Below are 18,505 nucleotides of genomic sequence, written 5' to 3' on the forward strand. Positions count from 1 at the left end.
GTTGATTTTTCCTCTGGAGAATGTTCTACAAATTAAGAGAACAGGCGGGATTTGCGCAATACAAATTTGTTAATATCAGTTACATTTATTTCTAAATGTATATTATATTAAACTGAAACAAACGTAGATATTAAAATGATATTAAATCCGTTACATGACGCAGTAAAGAAACGTTAAACACAAGCTTTACTGTTAAAGCAGACACTTAAAGGAAAACAGTTAGTTAGTCGTCCCCAATTTAGCAGTGATAGACTAAATGGAAGGCAAAGCCACCACACAAGAACTCATGGGCTACTATTTTACCAACGAATATTGGAATTAACTGTCACAAGTCTGAAATGTCGAGCATCATCTTTGAAGGAGATTCGAACCCGCGACCATCAAATTGCGAGTCAAACACTCTTTCCATCAGACCTTGAGGTAAAATAAAGCATACACACGCTTTTCATATATTGATTGTGTGTTCGTGTTTTTTCTTATATCAAAGCCACATCGGGCTATCTGCTGAGTCCACCGAGGGGAATCGAACCCTTGATTTTAGCGTTGTAAATCCGTAGACTTACCGCTGTACCAGCGGGGATATTCATATATTGAAAAAATAAAACGAAAGTTACTGAGAAAAGAAACAGGTCCGCATTCTTTAAACGTTAAAATTAGATTATACAGAAAAATAAGACTTGAACACAATCAGTAACGTTGTTTTGTAATAGAAACAATTAAAATATTGTAAGAGTCAAGATTTTTTCCAGTGACAACAACGCTGATGAGCAAGCACGTTCGTTGACAAAATTCGCACTCGCAACCTGCAGATCGAATGAAATGCCTCAACCATCAGGCCACTTCAGCCTCCACTAGCTAGACGACAGTGTCACACGCAAATTCAAGTAGTGTTATTATACTGGGCAAAGTATCGACACAGAAAAGAAAGAAAAAATCTCTGTTCTTTTGGCAAACAAAAGATAGTAAATAGATGCAGTAACAACAGGAATGGTAAATGATAAAATTGATACTTTCAGTTAAGAAACAAAACAAACAAAAAGCAAAAGGCTGAAATTCCTAGAGAAACAATTTCTACGGAAACAATAATGAAAGAGACCAAAGATAAGTCTTTCACATCCGGTGATGTTATATTACAGTAATTAAAAGCACTGTAACGAAAACAAAATATCTGCTTTTATTGTAAACTAGACATAAATAACAACAATGATACTTGTCCATGAAAAATGGCCTGGCATGGCCTAGCGCGTTAAGGCGTGCACTTCGTAATCTGAGGGTCGCGGGTTCGCGCCCGAGTCGCGCCAAAACATGCTCGCTCTCCCAGCCGTGGGGGTGTTATAATGTGACGGTCAATCCCACTTTTCGTTGGTAAAAGAGTAGCCCAAGAGTTGGCGGTGGGTGGTGATGACTAGCTGCCTTCCCTCTAGTCTTACACTGCTAAATTAGGGACGGCTAGCACAGGTAGCCCTCGAGTAGCTTTGTGCGAAATTCTAAAATAACAAATTACAAGTCGTACGCCTTAACCCACCTGGCCATGACTGGCTTAAATGCAATTTGATTGTCTATCGAATTGACATGTACTAGGCGATAAAAATGGCTAAGTGCCAGGCACTACATTTTAAAAATGGAGTTAGTTGTGGTTTGAATTCTGTAAAATGCGGACATTACTACTTTTTTCGCCTGGTTATACCAGATAGTGTGAGACCTGCTCTTTTTCTTGGTTATAAGCATACCATTTAAGTTAAAACTGTTGCATAGCAACACAACTTCTATTTTGCAAGTGAGCGTGGCTTATATTTACAGCAATGGTTTTCTCGGAGAAGTTCTTGTGATCTACACGAATTGCTGGTAAGCAGCTTCTTTCTGGTGCACTTTAAATGTCTAAATAGACAGTCTACATTAAACACGCGCAGTTTCTTCTTCACCACCTCCTGAAGTTAAGAACTATAACCACGACCATATAATGTGTCAACAAAACCTGCAGTTTTAGTTATTGTTTTAGATACTTCTTTCAGAATAAAGGAATGATAGGTTAGAAAATATAAATATTTGAATCGTAATCCACTTGATAATAATAATTTAATTAAAATACATTAACAGTAAAGTGGTTAAATAAAATTTTGAATGTAATGCAGTAATTTGTGCAGAAAGATATTTTAAAAAGGCACTAGAGTGTACAGAATTAAGATGGTTGACTCCCTCACAAAATCCATCACATCTATGGTTGTATGAAGTGGTAAAGAGCTGTCTAATGCTGAGGAGTCTGCACACCTCTTGCATCTTTAAGTAAACTGGGTTCCTTACACACTCAAGACTTCTTTTGGAAAGCCTAATCTGCAAAACACTTCCAGGAGAGCCTTTGCTCCTCTCTGTCTGTCTTTAACGATGCTATGGCTTAATTTGTTTTCTTAATTCTCTCTATTTCCAGTCCTTTATTTGCTTTTGATGCTCTTTTTCCTCTTGTAAAGCCAAGTCGCTTGCCCCTGTCCATCCTTTATCAAAGTAAGTGAAAATGGTTACATAGTGTGGTTGTGACCTCTACAATACTTTCACCACCACAACAGTTGTTTACTTCTGCTGTTTTTCACTGAAAATCTTGGCTGACTCACCATTTTCAGGTTTTTATTTATAGATTATATTTTTTACAATAGGTATCTGTGGTTTGTTGGCGATAAATGTAAACAATAAAAAGCACACAATCCGCTTATGTTAAAATAATATATTCAAACAAGTTAAAATATATATACAAATGTTGTTACACCGTTGTGATATCACATTTCTATTAAGAGATTTAGATAATCCTCCCTCTTTCTTCAAAGTCAACACAGTCTGCTTCAATTACTTGACACAATTGACAAGACTGCCATTACAGTAAAATCAGTAATCAACTCACTTTAAAAATGGCCAGTATATGGTCTTTATAGTAAAACAAATACTTTCTAAATCATAACGCTTACGTTAAACATAAATTGAAACAGTCGTGTATATCTAACATGTCCATATGTTCATCTGTTCCTACTTTATGGTAACATTTAGTTTCACCAATATAGAAGGCCCTACAGCACATGTACATGTATAAGTAGACAAGACGTGAGCAACAAGTACTCAGCGCACGATCTTTGTAGCAGAAATATTTTTTAGTTTGATATTAGGTTTAAAAATAATTTTCAAGCCAATTTGAAGGCGGCAAGAATTACATGCTTTTTCATCCGTTTCCTGACATGGGAGCCCTTCTTCCAAGACATGCTAAGCAAGAGTATAAGGGAAGTTTGGTACAGTGAGCCTCTTACAGGCGGTAAATTGAGGCCAGACAAACAGACTGTGAAGGTTCTACGGGAAAATTTTGAACAGAACGTCACAGAAGATAAAGAAGTAACAACTAAATGATTTGCCCAGCTTCAGTTCTCAAAAATACACGGAAGAAAGTCTCTACTGAGAGGGAAAAGTAGCAGATGTATAACGAATATGTTTCAGGAAGAATAAGCACACCCACACTTCAAATCAATACTTAGTGTCCAATTAAACAATAATCACACGACCAAAAATTTAGTGTTATTTAATGTCACAAGTGTAGCATTTGTTTCTAAGTGAAAGTTAAGCTACACGTAATTGAATTTCTACTGTTAAGGCCCGGCATAGCCAGGTGGGTTAAGGCGTTTGACTCGCAATCCGAGGGTCGTTGGTTCTATTCCCCGTCGCACCAAACATGCTCGCCCTTTCAGCCGTGGGGGCGTTATAATGTGACGGTCGATCCCACTATTCGTTGGTAAAAGAGTAGCCCAAGAGTTGGCGGTGGAGGGTGATGACTAGCTGCCTTCCCTCTAGTCTTACACTGCTAAATTAGGGACGGCTAACGCAGATTGCCCTTGAGTAGCTTTGCGCGAAATTCAAATTAATAAATAACAAATTCTATTGTTAACCATTGCCCCTTCTATGTAAATAGTGTATGTTGCTTTTATTTTATATAATTTTAATGGGAAGTCGACGAAATACTAATAGAGTTCTGAAAATAGAAAATCAATTATTCTATATTTTGAATAAAAATCATTTTGTTTTTTAGAGATTAATGTCCTAGAAAGATGAAATGCTCACTGTTCGCAAAAAAATTACCATTACAGAAATATAATTACCTGGACTAAAATTTCTAGTGCAATTCTTATTATCCTCTTTGAAAAAGTTAACTTGTAACTTTTATTACAGCGTAGATTTTCTTGTTTACCATGATTGTAACCATGGGTAATAAAATTCTTTACCTGCTTGAGTAACCGTAAGTTCACTTCCACCTACATATTATATTCACTTATTTAGGGAGTGGGCCTTTGCAATACGGTCAGATACATTGTAATAACTTATTTCCGTCAAAAAGTCCTAAAAGTAGTTGCAGACATTCTTGTGTTGAATTTTGTTATTTAAATACGAAATGAAACACTGCTCGAAATTTATAAACACAGGCAAACAACAAAAACAAATATTGTAAGATATGATCATTTGAAACTTATGCGGAATAATACTTTCACAAATAAAACTGTTTTGAGTGCAGGTACTGTGTGGAGTAGCGTCACTGGTAGGTATTATAGGCGTAGTCCGTGAGGGTAAATATACTAGGTAAGTGGAATGTGGTTAAAATGTATTAAGCAAACAACAAACTTAAAGGGTGAACTTTTGACTGTTAAGTTTTAATTATATCAGTATCACTAGAAAAAGTTGTGAACTTTATAATTTCCGAGACATGTTTAGTATAAAACAGCTATGGGTAATAAAAATATTATTGATAATTTTACTTGAGACTGAAAACTAACTTGGCTAAACCTAATGCCTAGAACTTGTAACTTATACTATAAAGTGTAGCACCATTCACTGTCACTTGGTTGATAAGTATATTTCTGTTTACTTACACTGCAGTTTAGGGTTTAAGAACTTTTAACTTGCAACGTCTAGCAGTTGATATTTTAAATTTTATTTTGATAAAGTCTACTTCTAGTAGAACGTTCCAGTAACTTGCATCTCATAACGGCTGTTATGAGTATTAAAATTTTTATTAAAATAGATAACGTTTCGACATCCTTAAGTCGAGGCGTTGTTCCTGTCTTATGTTAAAAGATTTAATACTTATACCAGATGTCTTGAGATAAATTTTTACTTAAAATGGGTTTCTCATCATCAGGAAGTTCTGATAACGTATACAGAATTTAGCATACGTTATCTTGAACATTTTAGTAAACAATCCGGCCGTTACTTAAAAGTGATATTGACGTTTAATTTGACTTGTTAATGTGTTGCGTAACGTTTATCACCTGGAGTTCTATTAGTGTTAAAAAAAACTACTATTTTATAATAGTGTAAAATTAGTAATGGTAGTAGTAAAATGTATTTTTCTGTAAATCTAATGGTTATGCTTTAGTTTAAAATTTAAATTTAATAGTTGACAGAAACTGCTTCAGTAATGAAATTGGACATCCATATGAAATAACAAATGGGTTAATTATTGCTATATGTATTTAAGTTACTTTATGTTTTGGGCTACCAGCACCAGTAACACCCTTTCTTAGAAGTAATGTTAATAGTAATAGCAGGAAGTTTGAAACTTTATCAATTCATGAATACAGCAACATGAAGTTTAAATGGAAAGTTAAAATAATAAACTGTGCTATAGTAAATGTAATAATATATGTACAGTTTAACAATATTATTACTTAAGTTGGGTTTAATGAATGAGAAATGTTTGTGAAGTAAAGGAAAAATAAATTAACTTACTTAGAAAAAGTGGCATAAATTTAAATAAAAGGTAGTTTTAGACTTGTAAAAATGGTAAAATGTATGTGTTAAAATTAGAAGTATTTATTTAACCCATTTGAGTGAAGAGTACAGAATCTATTAATTTATTGGTTTTCAAGGTATTCTCTTTTGATGATGTCCAAATGTCCTTTCTTACCTGAGCACCACCACAGAGAAATTGCTGATAGTGTTCTAGATTACTGAAGTGTTATCCACAGGGATGGTCTTTGTTTTGTCTTCTTGTGGCTCTCAATGTTCATAGTTTGTGTCACCAAGATGATGGTTTGTTTGTCCCACATACATCTGTCCATGTTTATATATATAACATAGTGAGATATAAAAATGAAGGACTGTTTTATGTAGAAGTTGAATTTGTATCTTAATATGTGGATAATATTGTTTACATATTCACAAATGGGACATCTTGGTCATTCACAACCTTGGGTACCACACAGGTTTTTGTATGGCTACTAGGTGTTAATGCACTGTGTACCAAAAAACTGTGAATGATCTTCTATGATTATTTTGTACTTCTCAGTTATTGCATTCTTTGTTTTGATGTTGTCAGGATGTTATGTCAGAGCTAGAACTTGATAGAAGAATGCAATATTTCTCTCTCAGTTGTGATAAAAAAGACGATTCACAAAGTTTATTACCTGATTTTGAGATAGTATTGGATATCAGAGACTGGGGATGGCCTCATTTGGTAAAGAAAGTAGTCATTTCTTGCATTTTAAATATAAAACCATCAACTTTACAGCATAAACTTTATAGTTTTAGCAATTGAGAGTAAGGGATATAGTTTTTAGTATTATATAGATGAGAGGAACCAGAATGTAGGTAGGAAAAAGTAATTTGTTATGTTGTATATACATATATATGTATGTGTGTGTGTGTTTATATATAATAATATATTATATATATAATCACTGAAAATTATGTATTGAAGGGTAGGATGAAAACAGATGACATGCATATCTGCTTCAAGAATGAAAGAAATATTCGAAAGGAAAATTAAAAATAAACTAAGTGACAAGATAAAGACATTAAAGTATACATTTGAGAAAAAAGAATAATACAAAACACTCTAGGAACTTTTAAAAGTTGTGTATATATTTTATTTCTTAAATTTAGTCATTTCATTGCACTGTATGTTGAATAATATCCAGAGTTACTAATAAGATAGAGGAAATGGAAAATAAAATACAAACATTTTGTTTAAAAAAACATTAGATATTTGTTTAGGAGGTTCTAGGGATTAAATTGTATTTTTATATTTGAAATGAAAATCACAATACTTGTGAATTATTCTGTAGTGCATATATCTGCATCAAATGATGAGTATTTTACCATAAAGAGAAAAAAAAATCAAAATTAGATGACTTTCTAAAATTCCATATTATTAGGATAATAAAAGACCAGTTTAAAAGTATTTCATATCCACTTATATATAGGTTATAGTTATATGGTTAACAACCAATAGAAGAAATTATCCTTTCAACATAAGCCATTAAAGAAAGTCATTGATGTGATAGTTCTATCTGGTGATGCTAATCATTAATTATCTTTCTCATGTTCTAACCATAATTTATTAGAATTAATTTTGTATTTTTTGAAGTTTGTTAAATGGTAATGCACTTTTATTGACTTATTTTTTCTTTTGGAAATTAGATGAGGAGCAAAATAATCCAGAAGAATAAACATTTTTAATGAAAAGTTAACCTTTATGAAGTTGCTCCATGCCATCAAGTTCTTTGCTATAAAAATTAATAAATCACAGGTTCAAATATATAGGAACATGTTTTCATGAACCAGTTATTTTTTTAGATGGTTCAGTCTTCAAGGCTTTGTCAAAAAGCAGATTTGAACATAACAAGAAAATGTAAGTAATTCATAATTCTAATGAATGATCATTTATAGACAGTTAAATATATGTAAACATACTAGGAAAAGGATAAACATTCTTTATGGATATATTATTACTATAATACAATTATTTTTAAGAAAACATGTTCACAAAACATTTATTTTGATACAACTTTCAGAATAATTAATATTTACCATCATATGATAGAAATTTAGCTAGTATAACAATTTGTGGACATTATGGGACCTCTTTTGACTTTCAAGGCTGTCCTTGCACACTCACCATGAGGAAAGGCAAGATACGTAAACCCAGGACATTTTCAGTTTCTCTCTTAAGCTCCTGCAAAATGCTGGTCTTCTTTATTATCAATAACAACTTTTGTTATGACTTATTCTTCCTGTTAGAAAAGCAAAATTGTGATAATTAGAACTTCTGTCTTATTTCCAAACCTAGATATTTTGTTCTATTATCTTGCTATTTTCAGAAAATGGCAAAAATCTGAGACCTTTATCTCGTCAGTCCCACAGGTAATCTTGTAAGTTTCAGTAAGATTATATTTTACTCTTTTCTGAAAATAAAAGTTGGGATACCTTAACCTGTCTCTGTTTGATAACCCTCACATTTGGTAATCATCCTAGTATTAACCCTATTGTGATGGAGGGTCATGGTTCAAAGGCTATGTCATCATGTTTGTTGACTTGCATTCAAAATTTTATTGAAATACTATTTTATGAATTTATGTCAATAAGTTTGGTATCAAATTGTAGTTTATAATTCAGATTTTAGTCTTATACATTAGTTGATTTCTTAATTTAAAAGCAAATACTAAAAGAACACCTAAGTATTGATTTTTGTGAGTTGAGTAGTATGTTGATTGAATTCAGCAAGGTTCAGATTAGATATTTGTGATGTCAAAATACTAAGTACATAGTTTCATATGAATTAGGAACTCAAATTGTAAATATTGATGAGATAGAATATAAAATAAAAACCTTGTATCTGTTTATTTTGCTGAGATTTGGCTAATGCATTGAATCAAATACAGTGGCCCAGTTCACCTCTTTCCATTTTTGAAAATAGACCCTTATGTACACTTCAGTGTATGATGTGAATAACTATTCAACTTTGAATGTTCCCTAGTGGTTTTCACAGCCATTTTAATCTGTTAAAAGGCTATCTCATTCTTTCAAACCAAAATTATAAGGAGTTAGGTTGTCTCTTTAATCTGCTCGAAATTTCATATTTTTTTTAGATGTAAATACAGCTTAGTTACTAAGCTTCATAAGTTAGTGTAATTCTCTGGTGTTGATATAGTGATTTATTGGTTATTCAATTGTCTGTGTGTGTGTGTGTTTACATAAACCTGAAAATAAACATATCCTTTGTTTCATGTCCTTTGTATGCAAATTTTCAAAATGCTTAGAAATTTACATCAAGCAGCAACTGAATTCAAAGGTTGGAACAAGAAGATATAATTGTTTGTTTTACTTCATGGTTTATTGCTCTATATTTCAAGAAAAATAAGTTTAATAATTTATTTCTAAATAGTAATAATCTATATACATATATGTATAATGATTGAAATGCTACTATATCACAGCTAAGGCAGTGTCACTTTGTAAAGACAAGGTCAATTTTATATTATTTGACTAAATGTGTATTTTCATGTTATAATTTGTAGGCCTATAATGGGGAAAAATTATATATTTACAACTGCAAGCAAAACTGGTCACAGAAACGGAGCAATGCGAGTTATGCTAGCTAAGCATTATTGGAAGTTTCAGTGAAATAATTATATATCATTATGAGACTTGCTACTTAGATTAAACATCTGTATTTTTGTGTTATAATATGTAATCATTATACATTGAAAAAAAAAAACATTTACAGACCTCACATAGTTAGGGTAGAGAAAATAACAGACAAATTATAGAAGACGTACTGGGAACTAATATTTGTAATGTTTTAGAGATTATGCAAATAATATTTGAAATTTTTTGCATGAAGAATAGTATTTAAATAAAATACTTTGCACTCAAGACTAGTAACAAAACACTGTTTTCACAAACAAATCTTCAATGAAATATTTCATTAAAAAATTGTGTAATCTTTACTAAAAGTCTACCAAATTTTGTGAAGGTACACATGCTGTATCAAAAGTTATAGTGCAAAAACTTAGTGTGCATATCTGTAGATGAACTAGTATTTTATACTGTCCATTACAAAAGGGTTAAACTTCTTATATTTATAAAGATTTTCTTTAATTCTATTATTTGAGCATCCTGATTTTTTTAATCACAACCACATTTTGTCATATATAAGAAATGTCCTTTTCTTGAATATTCAAGAATTTTTGTTTCCTTATTTGATCAACATCTCCAATTAATTCATTTGTTCAATTCACAGCCAATATTTTTTTAATGTGTTCAGAATTTGCTTTTTTGAAATTTTGAACCAAATTCTCATTCTGTATATCTGTATGTAGCAAAACATTAAATCTGATTGGAGTGATCACACATTTTGTTCATCATTATCTACCCTGTGAACCATTTTCTTTTTGAAACTTAATAAATATAAAGTGACATTGTCTCTAGTAGGTGTCCTAACCAAATTATTTAAGAACACCATCCTGAATAGTTTTAAAAACCTGTCTCCATCATGATTTGACTGATATTTCCAAATTTATATGCTTAAAATTGAAATTTTCCATAATTGTAATTTATTAACAGTTGAATTCTTCATCTCATTGTAGAGTTTCTCTTTAATTTCATCACCTTCATCTGGTGTTTGTAAAAAATTTCAACTAAAAGATTTTCCCCCATCATAAACACTAACAGAAACCCAGATAAATTCATACTCATTACTATTAGTTTTGATATCTATAATTTGAATAAGCTGTAACTCATTACATATAGAACCACTCCTTCACTTCTTTTTACCTAGGTTTCAGTTATTCTTATTACATCAAAATTGTGTTTTTACCATTTATATGCAAAAACGGCTCATTTGGGTTGAGAAAATATTTTACATAGAAGAGCGAACAACGTTTCGACCTTTTTCGGTCATCGTCAGGTTCACAAAGAAAGAGGTAACTGACCGGAAGCTGACCACATGTTTGAAAGGGGTTGTGTAACTGAGTGTCGGAATGTAGAGGGCGGTATTAGATGTTTGAATATATAATTTTATTTATTTTATTATATTAATATAGGTATAAAGCGTTCCTTTATATTGGTTTATTTTGGGCTTGAGTTGTCGTTATAAGTAAGGCTTCTTTAATTTTGCGTTTGTTTATGTTTGTTTCTTTATTTAGTATTTGAGTGTTTTCTATGGTTATGTTGTGTTTATTTCACTTGCAGTGTTTGAAAACGTGTGAAGGTGACTTTTTATGTTCTTTGAATCTGGTTTCCATTTTTCTACTTTTCTCCAATATAGAAGTCGTGGCAGTTATCACATTGTATTTTATAAATAATGTTGGTGTGGTGTTTGTCAGTGTAGTTTTTACATAGTATAGACCTCAGTTTTGTGCCTGGTTTTTGAATACATTTGGTATTAACTGGAATGTCATATTTTGTTACTAATTTTTGTCAAATGTTGGTTATTTGTTTGCTGATGTCAGGAATATATGGTATACAGCAGTATATGGTTTCGTGATTTTTTGATTCGTGAGATATATTTACTTTTGTTGGTTGATTTTGCTTTCTGTCTAGGTGTGTGCATATAAAGTTTTCTACGGTTTGTGGAGGAAACTTATTGATGTTGATGAAGTATTGTTTTATTTTGTCTAATTCATCGTTAATTTTATCTGGTGAGCATAGTTTTATGGCTGTGTTTATTTGGTTTCTTAGTATGTTGAGTTTTTGTTTTGTTTCATGTGCTGAGTCCCAAGGAATGTATAGTCCAGTATGAGTGATTTTTCGGTGGATTTCTGTTTTGAATTATGTGTCAGTTCTTGTAATTTTGAGGTTAAGAAATATTTGATTGCTTTCTTCCTGTTCACATGTGAAGTTAATGTTGGGCTGTATAGAGTTAATGTGATTGGAAAAATTATGTATGTGTTCTGTAGATTTGAATCCTGCAACCGTGTCATCTACATATCTGTACCAGTATAGTGGTGGATGTAATACTGTGTTAATTGCTTGTGTTTTAACTTGTGTCATAAAAATATTGGCTAGAACTGGTGATACTGGGTTGCCCATGCTTAGACTATTTGTTTGTATATAGTTTTGGTTGTTGAACATGAAGTTTGTCTTTATCGTGGTGAATTCTATGAGGGTTGCTAATTGGTTACTGGGAATGTCTATAGTTGGGTTAGGGTCTCGGATATAGAGTTCTAAGGCTATTTTGCAGGCTTCAGTGGTTGGAACTTCTGTAAAGAGGGATATAACATTGAAACTGGCCAAATTAAAGAAGCCTTACTTATACAACAACTTAAACCCAAAATAAGCCAATATAAAGGAATGCCTTTATACCTATATTAATATAATAAAATAAATAAAATTATATATTCAAACATCTAATACCGCCCTCTACATTTCGACACACAGTTACACAACCCCTTTCAAACATGTGGTCAGCTTCCGGTCAGTTACCTCTTTCTTTCTTTGTGAACCTGACGATGACCGAAGAAGGTCGAAACGTTGTTCGCTCTTCTATGTAAAATATTTTCTCAACCCAAACGAGCCGTTTTTGCATATAAATTTCTCAACAAGTGGGTTTCTCGACATCACTGATTGTGTTTTTACCAGCTCTAAAGCAATCCATTTTATTTCTTATACTTCTAGTATTACAATAATTACAGTGTAGCCTACTATGAAAACTACCTTTGTGCTTTGTTTTACACTAACTACATTCTGCAGCTTATTAATTCATTATGTTCATACTCTCCACTGTCTAATTATAGATTAAAGTTGCTTTTACATTTGGATTAATATTTTTTGCAAACAACTCAATCTCTATTCTATTTATATCTAAACCATTCATTCACAAAAAAACTCCATTTTTTCTATTGAACTACTCTCACAAAGCCAACTACTAAACTTTCTTTTTCTTATGTACTAACCTAAGCCTATCATTCAGCCTTAGCAACTTATTTTATCCTCATAGTAATTCTTGGCAGTATCTGTGGCAGAATATATGCTCCCCCTTTTTTTTTGAATGCCTTTATTCATGCTTTAAACACAGCAGTAAGCTCCTCTGGTCTCCCCTTCTTCTTTTTTTCATTTTGTTATCTTTTACATGCAAGAGTTTATTTTCATTTTTAAATCCTGCTGTGATTTCCCTCAGTTTTTCTCTTTATGCATATCTTTTCTATTTTGAACAGCCTAAAATTGTTCTCCAGCCTACAAACTCTACATAGATATTGTATATCTTTGCTATTATCTTCTTTAATTGTGCATATCATCCAAAAATTTCAGAATAAAACCTACTCCTTGCACTTATTACACATAATTAACTGGAAGTGCTTAATATTTATACTAATATTAACCATTGTAGTGTGTTAATAAATAATCAACACTAAATGCAGATAATTTATTGACAACAGTGTGAAGGCTAACATCAGAGTTAAATATATTACACTATATTATCACTACTGTAATTTCTCACTCAAGTAATTAAGTTTATATTTAAACTGGAAAGTGACAAATAGCTAGATGTTAGATTATGTTTATGTAGTAATACAATTTATAATTTAACAATAACTGAACAAACACAAGTTAGCAAATGTAACACAACATTAATATAAGTCAAGCTTTTTATTAACTAGTATTAAATCTTAGAGGAGTGTGACAATAATCCTGTGTTAGCTAATGCTTATGTCATTAATTACTAACATCAGTGCTGCAGCTATGATGTATAACACTTTTCTAGTTATGTTAAACTAAGAGTTTGTTTTAAATAGTTTGCTAAAAATGTATTAAATTTTTAGCAACTATCAAATAGTAATAGAAACAATAATTTAAAGTTTTATTTCAAATTCACCTTCTTGCTTAGCTAATACTAGTGAAAAACTATTTCAGTACAGTATTAATGTAGCTGTATTACCTTATAGCCTGGTATTAGTAATAGTTATCTAAAAATGAAAGAACAAATTCTTAATTTGTAACTTTATACTTGGTTGTATCCATAGTAATAAAACCTAAGTGTCTAAACTAATTAAAATACACTAAAATAGCTGTAGACTTTAAAAAAATATTGAAAGAATACTCATCTTTTCTGGAAGAATGTTATAACCTAAAACTTAAATTATTTTTTGTCACAGAGTTTTCCATTGCTTATTCTCCACAATGTCACCTTAAAGTGTGTGTTCAGTCAGAAGCTTTGCACACTTGCTTAGAAAAAAACGAGCGGAAAACAAACTGTTAAAGGAATTGATAAAACTTATTGAAGGTTATAATAATGTTTGACATTCTGAGGTAGCATAATCATTAAATTCCAAAAGTGCATATTCATCACTTAATGGCTAACTATTCAAGAATAACAGAAGGCTGGTCATCTTACCACTGGACTGATCCTTACTATACAACTAGAGTTAAATTTTAAACTGTTTCATTACTTTTTTTTTACTTTTGTCATGCATTTTTAAAAAAATGTAAAAATTGTACAATTTTAATTTATTTGAAGAAAACTTCAGTGGAAGAAAAAATTCTAAAATTAAACATATGTGATCATGATTGCCTGTGAGTGAAATATGAAAGTCGCTTATAAGCTGTTACAAAAATGTGTTATAGATTCTCTGTCATTTATTGCTTTTCACACAGTAATGGGTCTAAATTACAACTGTAAAACCACAACTTAAAATAAAAACAAGTGTAAAAAGGCTTACTCTTGAAATTGGGGATATGCAATTGAAAACTCTCAAGAAAACTATGGGTTTGAAGAAGAAAAAAATGTGGTATCTATTTATGGTTTCACCAAAGTCAGTATAATGGTTGAAAAAATAAAAGATAAAACCATAAAGCTTTCTCCAAATTAACATTTTTATTCATTTAGGAGCTTCTAAAGATTATACAAGTGAAATATAAAATTATTATTTGCATTCTTTATGTGAGAAATCACCTTTCACTCGGACTATTCCGTGAAGGCTTCATATATTTACAGACAAATCTTTAGTAAAATTACTGTTCAAAACTGATTTTTCTCTGTACAACAAACTTGCCATGTTTATTGAAAGCTTGCTAAAGTATGTGAAAACACATTTAATATATTTGGAATTGTAGAGCATTTTTTTCATAGATACATGGGGATTACGAGGTTGATTAGATTGATTGATCCCATTTACAGGTGCTTAATTCTTATGTTGTGGATCTGGCGAGAGCTAGGTTATTGATAGAGCCAGATAGTTAACTTAAATGATAAAATGATCAATTTAATTGTAATTTCAATTAATATATTGTCATGAAAATAATCAAAATCACTATTTTTGGTTATTTAACTATCCAAGCAATTGAAATTTTGTCATTCTGTTTCATATAATTCAAAATTGTTCAATTTATCAGTGTTTTTATTACTCCAACTATTCAGTTCTCATTTCACAGTTATGGTTACTTGAATGCAATTAAGTAATGGGTCCAAAGATTAATTGTTTATCAAAATCTTCTAGTCGTCCGGTACTCTACGCCAGCATAGGACAAAATAAGAAAGAATTCTCTTTTATTACACCATATTCAAATATAAACTTTTAAAGAGTGTTTCACTAGAACTTATTGCTTTATCCATCACCAACTGTTCCAAATAAACTAACTGAATTAAAGAAACGTGATGTGAAAGTTAATTTTATTTACAGATAAATAAGTGTTTAAAACTTTTTGTAGATTTATCTACCATCATTAGATGGATATTTGAATAACAGAACAAAACTATTATGAGTACTAGTGTGAACAGCAGTATATTATTAAGGAGCAAATGAAAGCAAGCCAAACAAGTTTTTTCACTTCTCACTGGATGATTATAAACCTGTGCTTTTAAACTCCTTACAGAACATGTATACATGAAAAATTAGAATTCTCTCTCAATGTAACAGCATAATCTTTGTTTAAATAATTAGCTAAAATCATCTTTTAACAAAAAATTATTTGAATGTGGTCAGACTAACAAAACTATCTCCATATCAGTCAGTCAGTACTCCTTCAAGAGTGGAATTCATGAATAGAAAAGAATCAGATAAAAATGCTTTCCACTATAACACTAAATGCATTTATTTTGCAGTGTTTTGGTCTTAGGCCTACTTCAGGCAAAGAACAAAATACCAGTAAGGGGGAGAATCAGTTGGAATTAGAACATAAACATGAAACACACAGGTGCAGAATGAGACAGGTTGATAATGTATAACAAAATATAAATGAAATACTAAAATTTTATACACTCAGCTTCATTAACTTTCTAGACATTTTGATTTGTACTAAGAATAATGGAAGTTTTTCATTTGAACTACATTGGCCACCAACTTGTAGTGGTGGATCTTCAGCTTTTCTTCTGATCATTATACTAAATTAAAGGAATCAGTGGCTTATTTTCAATTTATACATTGCTGGCCAAAATATTAAGGCCAATGGACATAAAGAAAAAATATGCATTTTGTGTTGTTAGACTCAAACACTTATTTGAGTAGAGTTTTAAAAGATAAAAAGAAAAGGGAAAATAAAAAATTTTTAGCATTTAATAGGGAAAATGTAAACACTATGAAATTAGCCTAAATACTAGCTGGTCAAAAGTTTAAGACCATACCAGAAAGAAGTCTTAAACAGGGTAGGATATGCCCAACAAGAGGTCTCAGTAGTGAGATGCACGGTCTTCATTGGGAATAACTTCAAACAATCACTTTGGTATGGTCAATAGAAACGTTTGCAGAAGGCTGGCTGGAATGTTATTCCATGTGGTGAAGATGGCTTCATGAAGATCATGCACTGTTTGGAATTGACATCCATTTATATAGAGCTCCCTTGCCATCCACCCCCAAACATTTTCATTGGGGTTCAGTTTGGGCGAACATGCTGGATGGTCTAAAAGAATCATGTTATTTGCCATGAAAAAGTCCTTTGGCCTGCAGGCATTGTGGATTGCAGCATTGTCCTGCTGAAAGATCCAGTCATTTCCACACAAGTGAGGGCCTTCAGTCAATAAGGATGCTCTCTCCAACATGCCATTGTAGCCAGCTGCTGTTTGACACCCCTGTATAAGCTGGGAGGAAAAAGCACCTCTTCCACTGTGTCGTGTATAAAATGTCTCTGGTAGGATATCTTTAACGTGCTAGTAACGTTGGAAGCCATCTGGCCCATTTAAGTTAAATTTTGTCCTATCAGAGAACAAAACCTTCTTCCACTTTTCTACATCCTATGTTTGGTGCTTTTCTGCAAGGTTTAACCGAACTGTTTCGAGGTGTGGAAGGAGGCGTGACCTATGAAGACGTTTACGGTTTTTAAAGCCTTTCTTTCACAGATGCTGTCTTGTTGTTCTTGAGCTGCATTTTGCATTCATAAGGACCTTAATCTGGTTTGACGATTGGCTGGTATCTTGGCAGACAACCTGTTGAATCCTTCTGCTCAACGCCAGTGAAAGTTTCTTGAGCCGACCACTTGAAGTTCTTGTTCCTTATCCCTCAGGGTCTTTTAAGAAATTTGCAACAGACGTTGTACTACACCCAATCTCACCAGCGATGGCACGTTGAGAGATACCTTTGTTTTTGCAGCTCAACAATTCTGCCACGTTCAAAGACTGTTAACTTTTTAGCCTTTGCCATGTTTTTACCCAAAGTAACACAGGAGATGTCAGTGGGAGATGTTGACAATGCTAATGCTTCAACACAAATCACTAAATTTTGTCACGTGTTTACCAGTTAATGCTTTGTTTCAGTGTGGTCTTAAACTTTTGACCAGCTAGTATTCAGGCTAATTTCATAGTGTTCACATTTTCCCTACTAAATGCTAAAAAAGTTTCTTTTTATTTTCCCTTTTCTTATTTTCATTTTTCGAAGCTCTACTCAAATAAGTGTTTGAGTCTAACAACGCAAAATGGATATTTTTTCTTTGTTCATTGGCCTTAATATTTTGGTCAGCAGTGTATGTGCTCAGTCAACAAAGAAACAAGGTTAAAACTTTGCTTTATAGTAATAATCATTGTGAAGAATGTATTAAATAAATGGTGAAGAAGACCAGATTAAAGATAAGATTAACAAATCTAAAATTTTCAAAATGAGATAAACTTGTGTTACTTGTTCCAATTATTGCTGAAACCATTAGCTGTAAAGTTCAAAAAAAAAATTGACAAAATAATATTGAGGTACATTTAATAGAGAAACCTTGAAAGAAGTTAAGAATTATTACTAAAATTATCACTAGAGCCTCAATTTGTCCTAGGTGTAATCGAAATTGTAAAATATATAATTCAGGTTAAGAAAACCTTGTGCTGTTAAAAATGTTATATACAAACTTCATAACATCTGCAAAGCTTCATACATTAAAAAAAATTGCTGTTTTCTTAAAAAAAATTCTTGAACATCTGAACAATTTGCTCACACAGTTACTAGTCATCTTCTCGCATTTTGCAACAGCTCATAAAGGTGAACAACTGCTAGAGATCATATTTAAAGTGAAGATCTTGTACGGAGTAAACAATTGCAACTGTTTGAGCAGTAGCTGAAATTTTTTTTATTGGCATACAAAATCCAAAACTAAACATGCAACAGAAACTATAGACAATAATTAACATAGATTTTGAAACCATAACTTTGACATTTTAATATGAACAATATATTAGATAAATGTATACAATGTAGGGAAAAGGACCAATACAGTTGTAGGTAAATCAGTGTAAACTGGTATAAACAGAAAATTTGGTTTTATTTTTCTGTTATTGAATCTTTAGATATGA

The 18,505-nt window shown here is 31.7% G+C and overlaps 1 protein-coding gene across 13 annotated transcripts in view; it reads left to right on the forward strand.

The window, feature by feature from the left end:
* The first annotated feature begins 4,284 nt into the window (after nucleotides 1–4,284).
* LOC143230443 (uncharacterized) overlaps nucleotides 4,285–18,505 on the forward strand; it is a 133,916-nt gene continuing 119,695 nt past the window's right edge. For 2 of the 13 annotated variants that reach the window (XM_076463992.1, XM_076464001.1), the window contains exons 1-2: nucleotides 4,510–4,602; nucleotides 7,600–7,654. The gene's annotated coding sequence lies outside the window, so the exon portion shown is untranslated. Of the gene's footprint in view, nucleotides 4,751–5,891; nucleotides 6,055–7,599; nucleotides 7,655–18,505 lie in introns of all 13 variants that reach the window. The other 11 variants (XM_076463998.1, XM_076464003.1, XM_076463996.1 and 8 more) reach the window with 10 other exon arrangements.

The sequence above is a fragment of the Tachypleus tridentatus genome, chromosome 10, assembly GCF_004210375.1.
Source record: "Tachypleus tridentatus isolate NWPU-2018 chromosome 10, ASM421037v1, whole genome shotgun sequence".
Taxonomy (NCBI): domain Eukaryota; kingdom Metazoa; phylum Arthropoda; class Merostomata; order Xiphosura; family Limulidae; genus Tachypleus; species Tachypleus tridentatus.